Genomic DNA, 12,700 nt, shown 5'->3' on the forward strand with positions numbered 1-12,700 from the left:
CAATCTTCATTTTTGCTCAAGTTTTTTTTAGCGCAAAAGAAAAGCCGATTCCAAATTTTCTATTTCCCGGCAAGTCTATGAGAGTCCTATTACGGATCCTCTGATCTTTAGCTTGAATGGTCGTGTTTTTATATAATTAGGTCTTTCTTCTGCTTATTGTTACGCCGACCACCAGGCCGTGAGGCTTTCCCAGGGGATGTTTTCTATTTACATTCCCGTCTCTTAGAAAGAGCCGCTAAACGATCGGACCAGACAGGTGCAGGTAGCTCGACTGCGTTACCCGTGATTGAAACACAAGCTGGAGACGTATCGGCCTATATCCCCACCAATGGGTCGAATAGGACTAGGGAGCTCGCTTCCATCTACTAAAAGTTCTCTACGGGTGGGGACAAGGTTGGTTTACAGTACAGACAGTTTCCTAGCTGGCACTTGAGAAGTGCTCGTCTAGTTTGATTCCTAGCGTAGAACCCTTCTATGTTGGAATAGTTTCCAGATTATGACCTTCAACGCAATTTGTCGATTTCAATCTAAGGTGCACCTTGCCTTTTTCAGGTAGCTTTGTTACGCCTATTCAGCTAGGTGGGGCATTGGTCATAGCCGAAGTCGAAGGGAAAAAATAAGGTAATGAGATGATGGTGCCATCAAGAAGTTTTCGACTTTTTAGTTTTCTAAGGTTGGTTTAAATTCAATAAGTGTCTGGAGACATTTGTTTTCGGAACAAACCAATTAACAAATCCACCTATCATCGCCGGCATAACCATAAAAAAGATAATAGTTGTATTGGCAAGGCATGAAAGGGATTTTCTAATGCTATCCGAAGACGAATCGGAATACGGAACCGGAAGCCGTAGCCCAGAACCTTTAGCTTGAGCGGAAGGGGAGGAAACCGGCTATTCGAACTGGCGGGTGGGTGAATAGGTCTTCCACCGGGCGGTCAGCCAAGTACTGAAGCCCCTATCTTGATATAGAATAGAAGTGAGTTCACACTAAAAATAGAAGAAGCCCTATGATTTTTTAGCCCTGCTATCAATCACTTCGGTAAAGGGATCGAAAGATTATGGTCTGAAATAGAGATTTGAGAGTCCCTCGTGTGAGTACGTGCTGAAGAGCAAGGAGTGAAAGTGCGTTCATCTTTCTTTCTGCTAGTTGTTTCCTGCTAATAGTGATTAGTGAGTGCCCCATACATAGCCAATGTCCGCCCGTGTTCACATCCAGTCTTCTCTGTATCTCCGGTATCGCGTCGCGGGTGAAAAGGGCCTGAATATTTCCTACCAGCAAGCACCCCCACTAACTCACACGTCATTCTTGCATCTCACTGACACTGGGCCCGAGAAACGGCAGAAAGCAAAAGGTGTGAACCTTGTAATCTTTTCTATACAGAAAAACAGACCCTCTTCGAAGCTGAATGTTGTGGGGCACTGCTGTCAGCAGAACATTTCCTAGTGTGGAGAAAAAGCTACCTTCAATCCATAGTGCCATCTTTCTCTTAAAATGACATTAGTTATGCTTTCTTCAAGATCGAGATTCCGGTGCCACCTTTGTTCAATCGAGTCCATGTTCTCTATTTCCCAAAACCCATTCGTTCACCGACCCGTGGACCAGAGGTTTAAAGCTTGGAATTGAGCTTTCTAGCTTTCTTTAGTACAATCTTTTTGCGAGAGCAACCCCGGGTTCGTTCCTAAGTTGGATGATTGCTCGCGCTAGTAAGACAGCTTTGACTCTTCTTGATCGTGATCTGGTGATCGGTCACACCCTCTTTAGAGGTTCTAGGCCCTGCCTATTGAGTCATCTACCCTCGTTCATTCACTTGCTCATGAACTCGCTGCTTCGCCAGAAGCGACTAGTCGCCTCCTTTCCTCCGCCGAAAGATGCTTAGCCAGAAGCGACGAAGGAGGGGAGCTGGGGAAGGCCGACGATGGCAATGAGGGGGAAGCTGTCGTAGAAGCTTTGCCCCTTGCTTTACATAAATTGTTATGAACTTACTAAATGACCTTATTTATTCTCCCGGACGCTAGCAAATCTCACGGGGTTGTCTACTAAATTTAGCAAAATTAAACTCATGAGACATATCCCCTAAACCAACAGAAACAATATCCTTATTGCAGTCTATCTTAGCATTAACAGTATTCAAGAAGGGTCTACCAAATATGATGGGACAAAAACTATCTTGTGGGGAACCAAGAACAAGAAAATCGGTAGGATATTTAACCTTTCCACACAAGACTTCAACATCTCTAACAATCCCAATTGGTGAAATAGTATCTGATACGTCTCCAACGTATCTATAATTTTTGATTGCTCCATGCTATATTATCTACTATTTTGGACATTATTGGGCTTTATTATCCACTTTTATATTATTTTTGGGACTAACCTATTAACCGGAGGCCCAGCCCAGAATTGTTGTTTTTTTGCCTATTTTAGGGTTTCGAAGAAAAGGAATATCAAACGGAGTCCAAACGGAATGAAACCTTCGGGAACGTGATTTTCTCAACGAACAAGACCCATGAGACTTGGACCCTGCGTCAAGAAACAAAGGAGGAGGCCACGAGGTAGGGGGCGCGCCTACCCCCCCAGCCGCGCCCTCCACCCTCGTGGGCCCCCTGTTGCTCCATGGATGTACTCCTTCCTCCTATATATACCTACGTACCCCCAAACGATCAGATACGGAGCCAAAACCCTAATTCCACCACCACAACTTTCTGTATCCACGAGATCTCATCTTGGCCTGTTCCGGAGCTCCGCCGGAGGGGGCATCGATCACGCAGGGCTTCTACATCAACACCATAGCCCCTCCGATGAAGTGTGAGTAGTTCACCTCAGACCTACGGTCCATAGTTATTAGCTAGATGGCTTCTTCTCTCTTTTTGGATCTCAATACAGCGTTCTCCCCCTCCCTTGTGGAGATCTATTCGATGTAATTTTCTTTTTGTGGTGTGTTTGTTGAGACCGATGAATTGTGGGTTTATGATCAAGTCTATCTATGAACAATATTTGAATCTTCTCTGAATTCTTTTATGTATGATTGGTTATCCTTGCAAGTCTCTTCAAATTATCAGTTTGGTTTGGCCTACTAGATTGATCTTTCTTGCAAAGGGAGAAGTGCTTAGCTTTGGGTTCAATCTTGCGGTGTCCTTTCCCAGTGACAGTAGGGGAAGCAAAGCACGTATTGTATTGTTGCCATCGAGGATAACAAGATGGGATTTTTATCATATTGCATGAGTTTATCCCTCGACATCATGTCATCTTGCTTAAGGCGTTACTCTGTTTTCATGAACTTAATACTCTAGATGCATGCTAGATAGCGGTCGATGAGTGGAGTAATAGTAGTAGATGCAGGCAAGAGTCGGTCTACTTGTCTCGGACGTGATGCCTATATACATGATCATACCTAGATATTCTCATAACTATGCTCAATTCTGTCAATTGCTCAACAATAATTCGTTCACCCACCGTAGAATACTTATGCTCTCGAGAGAAGCCACTAGTGAAACCTATGACCCCCGGGTCTATCTTCATCATATTAATCTCCCAATACTTAGTTATTTCCTTTGCTTTTTTACTTTTGTTTTATTTTACTTTGCATCTTTATCATAAAAATACCCAAAAAAAATTATCTTATCATATCTATCAGATCTCACTCTCGTAAGTGGCCGTGTAGGGATTGACAACCCCTTATCGTGTTGGTTGCGAGGATTTATTTGTTTTGTGCAGGTGCGAGGGACTCGCGCGTAGCCTCCTACTGGATTGATACCTTGGTTCTCAAAAACTGAGGGAAATACTTATGCTACTTTGCTGCATCATCCCTTCCTTTTCGAGGAAAACCAACGCAGTGCTCAAGAGGTAGCACTATCTCTATTAGCAAGCTTAATGGTAACATCGATATCTTCTATCTCAGCTGGTGCAATATCATGCATAATTTCTTTCTATAAGGAAATAGGTATTGCACTGGCACTAGCACCCATATCACACAAGCCATGATAACAATGATCTCCTATTTTAACAGAAATAACAGCCATGCCTACCACATGTCTATGTTTATCTTTAGCACCAGGTTTAGCAATTTTAGCACTCTCATCACAAAAGTAAATAACATGCCCATCAATATTATCACCCAAGAGATCTTTAACAATATAAATATTAGGTTCAACATTAGCTCAGGGGGTGTATAAGTTCTAATATTACTTTTATGAAACACAATTTAAGCTTTAGCATGATCCTTTATTCTAACAGGGAAAGGTGGTTTCTCAACATAAGCAGTAGGAACAATAGGATCATTATAAGTGATAATCTTTTCTTCAACTTTAATAGGTTCAACTACTTTTACTTCAATGGGAGGGTTATAATTAAACCACTTCTCCTTAGGGAGATCAACACGAGTAGCAAAGGATTCACAGAAAGAAGCTACTATCTCAGAGTCAAGTCCATATTTAGTGCTAAATTTACGGAAAACATCGGTATCCATAAAAGATTTAACACAATCAAACTTAGGTGTTATACCTGACTCCTTACCTTCGTCGAGATTCCAATCTTCAGAGTTGCGTTTAATTCTCTCCAAAAAATTCCATTTGAATTCAATAGTCTTCATCATAAAGGAACCAGGACAAGAAGTATCGAGCATGGAGCGATTGTTGTCAGAAAGCCGAGCAAAAAAGTTTTGAATAATCATTTCTCTTGAGAGCTCATGATTGGGGCATGAATATAACATTAACTTAAGCCTCCCCCAATCTTGAGGCGATGCTTTCTCTTTCGTGAGGCCAAAAATTATATATATAATTACGATCACGATGAACAAGATGCATAGGATAAAACTTCTGATGGAATTCCAATTTCAACCGTTTGTAGTCCCAAGAGCCCATATCATCACATAGCCTATACCATGTCAATGCATCTCCCTTCAAAGATAAAGGGAAGACCTTCTTCTTGATAACATCATCGGGCATACCTGCAAGCTTAAATAATCCACAAACTTCATCCACATAGATTAAGTGTAAGTCGGGATGTAATGTTCCATCTCCTACAAAAGGATTAGCTAGCAGTTTCTCTATCATACCCGAAGGAATTTCAAAGTAAACATTTTCATTTTCAATAGGTCCAGTAAGTTGAGGAGCAACTATTTTCTCTACCGGTCGGGGTGAAGTTACCCCGAACAAGCCCCTCAAAGGATTACTTTCCATAGTAACAAGTGACATTAAATTTCAGCACACTATATAAATTTTGCCTTACCAAATTCCACCTACCAAAGGCGCTTCACTCCCTGGCAACGGCGCCAGAAAAGAGTCTTGATGACCCACAAGTGTAGGGGATCTATCGTAGCTTTTCAATAAGTAAGAGTGTCGAACCCAACGAGGAGCAGAAGGAAATGATAAGCAGTTTTCAGCAAGGTATTCTCTGCAAGCACTGAAATTATCGGTAACAGATAGTTTCGTGATAAGGTAATTTGTAACGAGTAGCAAGCAATAAAAGTAAATAAGGTGCAGCAAGATGGCCCAATCCTTTTTATAGCAAAGGACAAGCCTGGACAAACTCTTATATGAAGTAAAGCGCTCCCGAGGACACATGGGAATTATTATCAAGCTAGTTTTCATCACGATCATATGATTCGTGTTCGGTACTTTGATAATTTGATATGTGGGTGGACCGGTGCTTGGGTACTGTCCTTACTTGGACAAGCATCCCACTTATGATTAACTCCTATTGCAAGCATCCGCAACTACAACGGAAGTATTAAGGTAAACCTAACCATAGCATGAAACATATGGATCCAAATCAGCCCCTTACGAAGCAACACATAAACTAGGGTTTAAGCTTCTGTCACTCTAGCAACCCATCATCTACTTATTACTTCCCAATGCCTCCCTCTGGGCCCAAACAACGGTGAAGTGTCATGTAGTCGACGTTCACATGACACCACTAGAGGGATGACAACATACATCTCATCAAAATATCAAACGAATACCAAATTCACATGACTACTAATAGCAAGACTTCTCCCATGTCCTCAAGAACAAACGTAACTACTCACAAAGCATATTCATGTTCATAATCAGAGGGGTATTAATATGCATAATGGATCTGAACATATAATATTCCACCAAGTAAACCAACTAGCATCAACTACAGGGAGTAATCAACACTACTAGCAACCCACAGGTACCAATCTGAGGTTTGGATACAAAGATTGGATACAAGAGATGTACTAGGGTTTGAGAGGAGATGGTGCTAGTGAAGATGTTGATGGAGATTGACCCCCTCCCGATGAGAGGGTCGTTGGTGATGACGATGGTGACGATTTCCCCCTCTCGGAGGGTAGTTCCCCGGCAGAACAGCTCCGCCGGAGCCCTAGATTGGTTCCGCCAAGGTTCCGCCTCGTGGCGGCGGAGTTTCGTCCCGTAAGCTTGCTTATTTTTTTCCTCGACGAAATACCTCATATAGCAGAAGATGGGCATCGGAGGGCCAGGGCGCGCCCCCACCCTCATGGCCAGGGTATGGCCCCGTCTGGAACTTCTTTCGCTCAGTCTTTTTTATATATTCTAGAAATAACCTCCGTGAAGTTTCAGGACTTTTGGAGCTGTGCAGAATAGGTATCTAATATGTGCTCTTTTTCCAGCCCAGAATCCCAGCTGCCGGCATTCTCCCTCTTCATGCAAACCTTGTAAAATAAGAGAGAATAGGCATAAGTATTGTGACATAATGTGTAATAAAAACCCATAATGCAATAAATATCGATATAAAAGCATGATGCAAAATGGACGTATCAGTGGCCACACAGGACCTCTGGATTTGGCACTCCTTCTTTGGTATGCCAGAAACTCACAATGACATTAACGTACAGTGCTCCCTTGTCTTTGTCAAGATTGTTGAAGGTTATTCTCCTCCGATGAACTTCGAGGTCAATGGGTGACACTACAACAAGGGATATTACCTAGAAGATGGCATCAATCCGAGGTGGTCCACATTTGTGAAGATTATCTCAAACCATGTGCCAGGAGGCAAGAACTCCGACTTTGCGAAGGTTCAGGAGGCTTGCAGGAAGGATGTCGAGCGGGCATTTGGTGTGCTCCAATCTCGATTTGTTGTTGTCCGGTACCCCGCTCAGACCCGGTCGAAAGATCAAATGTGGGAGATCATGACTTGTTGTGTCATCTTGCACAACATGATCAAAGCGAGCAGGAAGAACCAGTGTTTGACACTAAACCATATTACAGGCAGGGTCCTCTTGTTCAAGTTGATCACCAGCTACCAGCAACCTGGATTGCCTTCCTCAATATGCGTCAGGAGATCCGAGACCTACAGGTGCATCAGCAACTGCAGCATGATTTGATGGAGCACCTATGGAGGCTCAAGGGCAACGCCTAACTCGACGTGTGATGAAATATGAGTTTTTATTTGTTAAACTATTTGTTGAACTATACAATTTATATTGAACTATTTGATTTCTTTTGATTTTCTGTGATGATCTATGTGATAAAAAATAGTTTCTGTTGAATTTATGTCAAAGCACGCCGAATCATGCCGAATACGGGCCGAAATTGCTACATTTGTGCCGATAGTGGGCCATTTTGCACCGAGAATGGACTGAAAAGTGGGCCAATTTGCGCTGAAAGTGGGCCAAATATCGGCGCTTGGGGGCGACCTGGGGGCGGCGGCTAGAACTCAATCGCCCTCAAGCCAAAATTTCAGCCGGCGTGTCCTAGAGCTGCGCTATTTCTGACCCCTAGGGGCCGAACAAGTGGAGATGCTCTTAGTTCAATTTTTCTATTATTCTAGTGCCTCCCGAGCTACGCTTCAACACTTGGACCACATAAAAAAAGAGTCCAGCCAATGTAGGCACCTTCATGATCCAGAATCGGGCTGCTCTTACTATTTTATCCTCGTAGAAAATCGGATGGATCGTGCAATCACCAAGCCAATTAGCAGACAGGGATCAGGTGACATGCGCTATGGTGACATGCACGGTGACATGCGGTTCAAATTCAAATTTAAACATTACGATTTTTTTTTGAAAAAATCATGCATGTTCACAGCACATACTAAGATAACCCATAAAAGTTTCAGATCAAAATTCGAAACATACATCGAGAAACGAAAAAGAGAAATCTGAGTTTCTCTTTTTCGTTTCTTGATGTATGTTTCGAATTTTGATCTGAAATTTTTATGGGTTATCTTAATATGTGCTGTGAACATGTATGAATTTTTTTAGATTTTTTCGCAATGTTTAAATTTGAATTTGAGCCGCATGTCACCGTGCATGTCACCGTAGCGCATGTCACTTGATCTCAGTCCCCAATTAGCTACCCTCGGCTGGGCGTACAATTAATTCGTTCTGCTCGTGCTGGACACATATATCTTTTTCTCCTAGACAATAAATACATGGCGTAGCTCTTCTTTTTTATCTTATGTGTCATCTTCTATATCTAAATAGCTAGGCCCCACTAACCTATTTCTCTCAACATACAAGCATGACACCTCATCAAGCAACATGCATTAGAAAAGACCCACTTCAACATTCAATGAGTCATAGGAAAAGATTAACTTCAACATGCAAACATGCATGATATATTTAGTAAATATTTTGCAAAAATACAATAATCTAACACAAATAACAATATGTATTTTTAGTTTTAGCTCACATATTATTTCTTCGAATATTCTTATTTCCATAAAATTATTAATATCTTAGAAATGTATTGCAAAACTTCTATATCTAAATAGCTAGCCCCCACTAACCTATTTCTCTCAACATGCAAGCATGACACCTCATCAAGCAACATGCATTAGAAAAGACCCACTTCAACATTCAATGAGTCATAGGAAAAGATTAACTTCAACATGCAAACATGCATGATATATTTAGTAAATATTTTGCAAAAATACAATAATCTAAGACAAATAACAATATGTATTTTTAGTTTTAGCTCACATATTATTTCTCCGAATATTCTTATTTCCATAAAATTATTAATATCTTAGAAATGTATTGCAAAATATTCCCGCAACAACGTGCGGGGCATCGTCTAGTATGTTAAAAAATGTACACATCACTGTTGTACGTAACGTTTAGATCTTTTAGTCTCAACTGTTATAATCCAAATCAACTTAGTATATATTTTTAGCCTGTGTGGATGAATGTGATATCTTGATTGACTTCTGTTATAAATATATAATAGTAGCCATTGTCCCTAACTCTGGACAAAGAATCTATTGTTTCTTGAGAAAAAAAACTCGACTTCTTGGTTCTGTAAAGAAATTTTCTTGGGAATAACAACAGGGTTTTGGAAGGAAGGGGTTGTTCTGCTTAGTTTCAATTCTCTTGAGCTGGTCTTCAACTCATGTTCCGCCCCCTTAACATCGTTGCACTGCTGCGTTATCTTCTAGCTTACGTGAAGAAATGACACATCTGAAGAAATTTCAGAGTTTCTTGCCTTCTTTCTTTATCTTTTTGGTTCTTGATCAATGCACGATGGGAACGGGGCTATGGTAGGGGTGTTTGGCAAGCGATCATACATTTTTCTAAGATTGATTTCGTTGGTCTTGCCGTAGGTTAGAGATGTTAATGGCATGGCTGCTTTGCGGGCTGAAGACACAATGGGTTGCGGCTACTGCTTGCGTGGAATACAGAGACTGCCTGCCCATAGGATGAACTGGGTTGCAGTGATCCTTCCGCCCAATGATATTCGGAGGGGAAGCGGTTGTGTGTGGTGCAGTTGTACCACGAAGACCAGGAACACCCATTGCTCCCTACCTCAGCTTGGGCATCCGGTTCACCTTCCTGATTGACTGTGTAGGTTCTGTCGTTGGGTGTTTGGATCCTCTTCCTGCCCTGAGCATGCTGCTCACCATGGCGAACATCGGAATGTCGCCGCCGCAGTAGCTAGTCCGCCATTTGGAAGGATGGCCGCTTGCAGTAGCTACACAACTACCTGATGGTTTTGGTAATGGTGTGCAGGTACATATGTTACATTGGATTTATTCATTGGTATTGTGGATAATATACATTAGCTTTACTAATCTTAATACTGCAAAATTATTTATTTATAAGTGTGGAACATAAACAGAGAAGTCTACTATCCCATAAATCGCAGTTTGCTTTACCTCCAAGGAGTCGTCAGAGACACTGCAACACACCACTGTGCTAGACCGGGCTGTTGTGAGGTTAGTGGTGATGAAGACGTTGAATTCTGCTCATTACAGTGCGGACGTCGGTGAGCTTAGACTCGGCCAGCATTGCTAGTAGCGTAGGTTTGGAAACATAGTCCCACCAGTATCTTCTGACGAAATATTACAAAGCACTACTGGTTTGTGAAGCACAAACACAAGCTGTTGTATTTGAAAGGAGTGACCTGAGTATGAGGTTACTATAGGCTGACAATTTTATATGTCATACTGACAACTCTGACCAGTTTTACCACTGCAAATGGCCCTTTTTCCCTACTTATCTACTTAGTAACATGTTTCTAGCTTGATTGTCTTTTCTTTCTCCCGTCGACTGATCCATTCTGAGCATCATCAGGCACAAGTGACATGGCCACAAAAAGCATTACGTTTAAACTAATAAGATTGGATCATTTCCCCATATGCCCCCCTACAAACAATTCACAAAATAAAAATAGTAGTTTATCTAAATATTACATGTTTAATTTAGTCTTGCCTAATATGTCAACAAACACTATATCATTCTTTTCATATTTTTAATGGATTTTTAAACATGAATTTATATTATGGTCCGCACAAATAGTTCGCAAAAAAATACTACTTAATATAAACGTTATATGTTGCATTTAGTTTAGTCTAATATGAACAAATAGCTTATATTTTCTATGATTTTTATGATGATGATGTCTAAAATGTGTATTTGAGAGGTCTTATTTTTCAACTTGATAACATTATAAATGACAAAAGAGATTATATCTTTAAGGAGACTACAAACAGTATATTTAGCTATTTAGTCAAGGTGTTGAAACGAAACAAAAATTATTCTATATTTACAAGTAGATGCACTTCTTGCCAAACTAGTGTTGTTCCTGATTTTGGTGGTTGAACATTGCAAGGGTGTTCTTCCGAACATAACGAAGAATATATATGTTCAAAATTCTATGAATGATGGTTATTAAATATTTCTTTAGTTGAATTTACCGAGCAAGATATTTTAAGGTGATGATGATGTACTAAAGATTTTTATGGACATGAAACATGTAATTTAGATAAGATTGAGTTTAATGACACATTTGAACTAGCTTGAGTTTAATAATACTTTGAACCATTTTTAAGATTACAATGCATTCATTATCCCTTAACTTGTGTAACACACTCACGCAGTTGATTTAGTGCTCTAATCCCAAAAAACATGTACTACCTCCATCCGGGTTTATTGGCCCCGTTCGTATTTTGTTCCCAACTTTGACCATAAATTTGACTAACAAATTATAAGTTATGTCATAAAACTTACATTGTTTTTTTCGCGGGGTGAAAGGGAGTTTTATTCCAAAAGTATAGGGTTACAATCCCAAGCCAACTGCTCCTCACAATATGGAGGACTTGAGTTCAACCATTCCGTAGTACAACACTCGGTACGGCTATAATGTGCCAAGAGATGTGCTACCCTATTCTGCTCTCTACCAATTTTACAAAGAACAAACTCCCTAACATCCAAGTGAGCTTTAATCTCAGCGTCAAGATGACCATAGGCTGATCTGGATAGTGTGTCACCGGTAAGAGTTGCCAATGCAGTTGAAGAATCCGATTGGACCATCACCGGCTTATCTGAATGTTGGATGGCCAAATCCATGCCTTGTATAATTGCATGCATTACCGCTTCAAGGGCGTCATTACAATGAAAGATGTACCTATAAGCCGCAAAGATCATAGAACCATCATCGTTCTGCAGTACCATTCCAGCAGAAGCGCGCCCGTCCTGGCTCGAAAAAGAACCATCAACAGAAAGGGCTACCCAACCGGCTGGAGGCCGAGGCCATGGTACAGGTGTTGACAACCGTTTACTACTCACCACACGACCTTCCTCCGAAATTGGCATCTTCCCTTTTATTATTTCTTCCGTAGTAAAATTTCTTGCTAAATGAAGCGACTTGTAATAGCTATCCAAATAGTCAACTGTAGCATGAACCGGGGTCTCACCCTTTCCATGCATCATGTCATTCCATAGCTGCCATATTCGCCAAATGGTCATAATCACCAAGTCCCTAGTATGTTCTGAACACTTTAATAGCAGTTGCAAGAGCCAATCCTTCCCTGAATCAATTAGTAGTGCATCATCAGGCAATGGCCAAATCTTGCGTAGACCTTCCCAGACTTGCCGAGCATGCATGCATGTTATAAGGGCATGAAAACTAGTCTCTTTCTCCTTGCCACATACCGGACAAGAACTGTGTGCTGGTATATGATGTTGAACCTTGCCCAAATTAGTAGCTAATGCCCCGCTCGCCGCCTTCCATGCTAATATGCGCATCTTTAGAGGTACCCGAGACTTCCATATAGAATTCCAAATTGTCCGGTCGCCGTCCGGCCTGTTACTGCTAGCGCCACCAGCATGAATATCATCGTGTGATTCTGTAGCTAGCTTGTACGCCGATTTAACCGTGAAAATACCGTGAGGTTCAGGAAACCAGCCAATAGAGTCTTGTCTATTCCTTGGAGAGGTACAAATTTTCAGAATCTCTATAACATCCATCGGCCAGAAGTG

This window comes from Triticum urartu, chromosome 5A (genome assembly GCF_056163025.1).
Source record: "Triticum urartu cultivar PI428250 chromosome 5A, HENAU_Tu73, whole genome shotgun sequence".
Classification (NCBI taxonomy): domain Eukaryota; kingdom Viridiplantae; phylum Streptophyta; class Magnoliopsida; order Poales; family Poaceae; genus Triticum; species Triticum urartu.